Source organism: Sinocyclocheilus rhinocerous, unplaced genomic scaffold (assembly GCF_001515625.1).
Source record: "Sinocyclocheilus rhinocerous isolate Xijiao unplaced genomic scaffold, SAMN03320098_v1.1 scaffold453, whole genome shotgun sequence".
Taxonomy (NCBI): Eukaryota; Metazoa; Chordata; class Actinopteri; order Cypriniformes; family Cyprinidae; genus Sinocyclocheilus; species Sinocyclocheilus rhinocerous.
In genome coordinates this window covers 1,640,340-1,646,153 of record NW_015655565.1, presented here as the reverse complement: position 1 = coordinate 1,646,153, position 5,814 = coordinate 1,640,340, and the positions used below count along the sequence as shown (strand labels likewise).

The 5,814-nt window shown below is 35.6% G+C and overlaps 1 protein-coding gene across 3 annotated transcripts in view; it reads left to right on the top strand.

Annotated features, from left to right (window-relative positions):
• Window positions 1–5,814, top strand: part of ppp1r13bb (protein phosphatase 1, regulatory subunit 13Bb) — a 70,001-nt gene that overhangs the window by 27,788 nt on the left and 36,399 nt on the right. The window contains exon 1 of one of the 3 annotated variants that reach the window (XM_016525474.1): window positions 4,424–4,498. The exons of the other annotated variants lie outside the window; for them this stretch is intronic. The gene's annotated coding sequence lies outside the window, so the exon portion shown is untranslated. Of the gene's footprint in view, window positions 1–4,423; window positions 4,499–5,814 lie in introns of those variants that run through there. 3 annotated transcript variants of the gene reach the window in all.

Below are 5,814 nucleotides of genomic sequence, written 5' to 3'. Positions count from 1 at the left end.
TATTTAAGTGGTCTGTCTATCACACAGCATTTGATATTTGGTCAAAGCATTTACTTGACAGACACATGACAGCAGTAGTAAAATCATTAGAGTGATTGGATGAATGTTTTGCTGGCTATTGAAAGTTTTTATTGATTCTTCAATGTTGGCAGACTGGAAGCAAACTCAATTGTATTTTGGTTAACATGAAAGAAGCTGGAAAAGCCACACCATGACCAACAGCACCTCAAAGAAATCTCTGAAATAATATCTTCCACTGATGCATCCACACAGAGAAATATATTGACTAACGGTAAACAGATTTTGTGGCAACATTAGCAGTGTGTAAATGCTCAGGACATAGCGTGTGAAGAATTGACAGTCCAATCGCTCCACCCGTGTCAAAGGCAGCTCAGATTCACTGAATGTGCTGTCTTGACTTTTTACTATTGTATGGAAAACACAGGTAGATGTGAGGAGAAAGGACAGATTTCTGGCCAAGATCTCTTTCCATCTAAAGCAGGTGCACAGACTGCCTTAAAACACATTCAGATGTGTTTAATGCAAGAGACAGTACAAACACATGTAGGAAAAAACTGTCATATGAGAGGGTATTTACAATTTTTTAACTGATGTGGAAATGACTATAATTAGATGTGAATTTAAAGGATGTGAGAGGCAGATGTGTGCCATGATGGATGTTTTTACATAGACTGAAAGACCTCATGAATGTAACACACACATCGAAAGACTCATAATTAGATGTTACAGGCTTGAACTCTTTGTATTTACTTATGCATTAAATATAAATATAATATTTGATCAACTTCAGCTCCTCTGTAAAATCAACAAGGCCACAGAGGAATACTTAAGCTCAAAATAAATCCATCCTGAACATTCAAGCTTAGCAGACATAATTATTACATCATTGGAAAAAAGTAAAAACATAAAATAAATAAATAAATAAAAACAACAACGGTGTGAAGATTCTTAAAACATTGACATATTGTCCATGCTCAATTGTATTGAATGTGCACTTGTAGTCTGCATAAAATCAAGCATGTGTGTGATGACAGAATTTTCATTTTGTATAAAATATTTCTTTAATGCCATCCTCGACAGCATCAACAAAATGGAAAAAGAAAATAACTGGACTTCACTGATATGTTATAAGTAAAACACATTCATCGCGGTTCAGAAGCTGCTGTATTTGGCCAGGTCTTTTTTCATGTCATTGTATTGAGCGCTGAGTCGGCCCACAGCTTTAGCATGCTCCTCATCCACCTCCTCCTTCAGCCGAGACTGCTCCTTCAAGAATTCCTCCCAGTTCTGCTTCCGCCTCTCCGCACACACCTGCAGATGTGTGTTCTGAACACACACATCAACATACAATATGCAAATTATCATTAGCTTTCATAATAATCTGTTTGAAATTTGACCATTAAAATGCTAACTAACTATATTTAGTAGGGGTGGGAATCGCAGGGTACCTCACCATACGATATGAATCACGATACATGGCTCACGATACAATGATATCACGATACAGCGATTCTGCGATAATCTATATATTGCTAGACAATTCTATAATGATACATAACGATATATGTCTAACTATGAAAACAAAATGCCTGTGAAAAGGTTAAGTGCAAGTTTTCTCTCTTTATTCAAATCCAAACTGTTAGAAAACAGCACAAAAGTTATGTAAATCAAATTTAATCATTTTATTCTTGGACTTATTAGAAGCTTACACTTGTCTTTGTGTGTAAACCAACACATTTAACTGCTTAACTTTATATATAGCCTATATGTCCCGGGGCTATTGTGTTTTCCAGTCGGGCTACCAAAATGTATCACCACTCTGCCCGACGGGCTATCTTAAATGCAGATCTTTTTAAATGAACAATGTACTCTGTGTGATTGGCTTTCGGCCCTTTGTATTAAACTATGAACACATACATGATGCTGTTTTGTTTATAGTTGTTTAAGCAACTTAATTAACTATAATTGGTTTATAAACATTATTTTAAACATTATGCACTTTTTTCACAGATATCATGTTATCTTATGCTATGAAGAAACGTGCATTAGTAATATTTTGCTCGATGCGCCCTCTTGTGGCCTCAGGAGAGAAGTCAAAAGCTTTTCTTCACCCTAACTGAAATTATGCATTTTAAATTCGAATATAATTCGAATTTTGATAACATTTATGTACAAAATTCGAATTTAGTTTTTCAGTCCTACTACAATGCTATCATATGACCCCATCATACTGATTAATTCAGCAAGTACAATTGTTTCATTTGTGTTAAAAAGTTTACTCTTCTAAACTTGATTTGTTTGCTTTTGATTTTATGTGATTCTTTAAAATGTGCAATCTAGTAGATTAAGAAGTAAAATGTTGAAATTAAGTATTATTTTATGGTGAGATTGTTTATGCTGCTTTACTGAAAGAGTAATTAATGAGTAATTAATAATTAGCATTTGGAATGCTAATGTACTATTACTAGTAGTCGATTACAGTTAGTGATGGGAAAAAGCTTTTTTTTTATTTTTTTAAAGGGGTCATATGATGCGATTTCAATTTTTCCTTTCTCTTTGGAGTGTTACAAGCTGATTGTGCATAGATAAGATCCCTGAAGTTGCAAAGACTAAAGTCTCAAATCCAAAGAGATATTCTTTATAAAAGTTAAGAGTCAGCCACGCCTACCTAAAACGGCTCGTTCTAACACGCCCCGACATATCTACCTCACTATGTGGCAATATTTGCATAATGAGTCCCAAATGTTCACGCAAAGAAAGAAGGCGTGGTTTCAGGAACAGCAGTCGTGTTGATGCAGCCATGTCAGGGAGACGCTGTGTGTTTCAGTGCGAAAGCAAAAGCACTTTATTTGGCCTTCCGAAAGTAGATGCATTTAGGAATCTTTAAGATTACTTACAACAGAACAGCAATGCATTTTATGGATGACCGTTTCGTGAACCTATGAGAGGAGGTAATTCTGACTTTGCTATGACAATCTGGCGCTTCTGAATCAGCGACTGTAAGTATGTTTTGTTATTAGTTTAAGTATTTGCTATTGACTGTTCAAATGTGGAGTTTTGCGCAGCGCAGAGTAACGCGTTGTGTGTGTGTGTGTGTGTGTGAGGGGAACAGGGTCCCATCACAGGAGAGTGAACTGCCTGTCAGAAATCATAGCACGTCAGCTGTCTTAACCGCGGCTTGTGTACTGCATCATCACTGTGTCTGTCATGCGACTCTGTTGGCCTTTCGGGCTTGAACTGATGGTAAAACTAACGACATTATTAATTGTCTTGATATTTACTTTGAAAGCTGAAGCTGCGATTATGGTAAGGGGCGTTACATTTCCGACGCGTGCTTGCAGTGTTCGGCCAATCACAATGCACTGGGTCAGCTGGCCAATCAGAGCAGACTATGCTTGTCAAAGGAGGGGGCTTTGTTGAAAACTACGTGTTTGAGAGAGGCGGGGCATAGAGGACCTACAATAATGTACAGTATTTGAAAAATGTTTTTTGAACATTAAAGCATGACAACATATTCTGTTACACCAAATACAGAAAATAATGATCTTTAAAATAGCATCATATGACCCCTTTAATACCGTTCACTATGGCTTAATTTGCACATTAGTGTTCAAAAGTAAGATATTTTTGAATGAAGAGTCTTAAGTTCACCAAGACTGCATTCATTTGATCAAAAATAGTAAAAAACAGTAATGATATGAAATAATATTTAAATTAATTTAAAAAGTAACTTTTTTTTTTATATATATTTTAATGTTTTTTTTTTTTTCTGTGACGGCAAAGCTGAATTTTCAACAGCTATTACTCCAGTCTTCAGTGTTGCATGATCAATCTAATTTGCTGATTTGCTGCTCAAGAAACATTTACTTTTAAGATCATCAATTTAAAATGGTTGTTCTGCTTAGTGAACTGTTTTTTTCTGCAGTATCCTTTGAATAGAAAGTGCAAAAGAACATTTATTTGAAGTAGAAATATTTTGTAACGTTATTTTTTACTAATGTTTTCTGTTTCTAAATGATCTGAAAACATCAACTTGACAATTTATTGTGAAAATTATTAAGTAAATTAAGTACTTGTCATGTGACTTGTGAAGAAAATGGAAAAAAGGTAAATATAATATTTGTGTTGTTTTTAAGCTGTAAATATTTGTCAAATTATGCTAAATGTATGAAATCTATGAAATTAGCCTTGACAAGTCTGACAGTTAAGTCCACGCATTTAAAAAGTAATTTCCATTACAGAGTGTTTTTAAAAGCACTACATCATTTGAGATGTGATGGAAATGGTAACTGACTTAGTAACCAGTAATATATTATTACTTGCATTACTGGTTGCAGAGTTCTGTAATGCATGTATACCGCCGGACTAGGTCAACAGACAAATGGAATAAACCGATACTGCCATGTTTAGTGATGTTTCTAAATCTCTACCGGGTGACTGTTAGATCACAACATTGGAGTAGTCACTAAGGTTCAAGGTAAGTAAGGTTCAATAAATTATCGCTTAGATATATAATACACTACGCATCCATGTCTCTTTCCTTTGTGCTTTGAACTTTTCTATGCTGCGCGCTGTGACCCTATGTTGCTTCAAGCGCATCATTCTGTGCACCGGATGCGCGTAAGCGCTTTGTGCTGCTCCGTATTGGAGCCTTTCATATTATAAATAGGGCTGGGTATCGAGTTCGATACTTTTTAGGCACCGACCGAATTGCCTCGATACCATCGAGTATCGAAAAACGTCTCGTCGTTCGGTACCAAATTTCAATACCTAAGGGTTAATCTCATCAATGTCAGTGAGCCAATAAGCCTGCAGCACTAGGTGTGCTTGACTAGAAGCGGCGCGGCGCAGATCGATCAGTGTTTGAGCGTACGGATCAGTCTGCTCTCTATAGCTCTCGTGGTACTGTAATACACCGATCGGTGTATATTCATACTACGCGACCGAAAGCGCATGTTATATGTGACCATTCGTGCACACTGTAGCATCATGCTACATAAGACAATAAATAAGATTTTACTCAAAACTCGCTTTAAACCACCATCGAGTGTTTGTAATAACTTTGTAATAAAAACAGCGCTGGAAGCTGCTATTGCTCATCAGTAAATCAGTGGAAAATTAATAGAAATCATGATACTGTCTGAGCTATGCGTTTTAAATAACAGATGTGTAAACTGAAGACTATTTGAGCTTTATTAAAACTATGCACTGATTTATTGTGTTGGTTACATTTTGTTCCTTTGTGCAGTGGCTCATGAGATGAGTCTTTGAGTTTGTATAAACATCAACAAGCTGAAAAATAAAGCCCAAGTTTTTTGTTTTTTTTTAGATAATGCAATGTTGTTAAAAAAAATTTCATAAAATTGGTATCGAAAAAAGTATCGTCCAGGAACCAGTATCGAAGTCAAGGTATCGGTATCCATATCGAAAATTTTTGAACGATACCAGCCCTAATTATAATACTTTTGCGCAATGAAAGATTATTAATAGCCTTTCTTGTCCTATCTATCATATGTTGCTGTCTCATTACTGTGGTGTACATTTAAAAGAAATGCCTTTTAATTTTATAGTATATATTTTAGAGCCCGACCGATATGGGTTTTTTGGGGCCGATACCAATATTAGGGAGGAAACCAAGGCCGATATCGATATATCGGCCGATATTTTTTGTGTATATTATAGTACAGTACCAGTCAAAAGTTTGGACACTTTCCCATTCGTGTCCAAACATTTGACTGGTACTATATATAGAATACAGTATATACATAAACAGAATATATATATATATATATA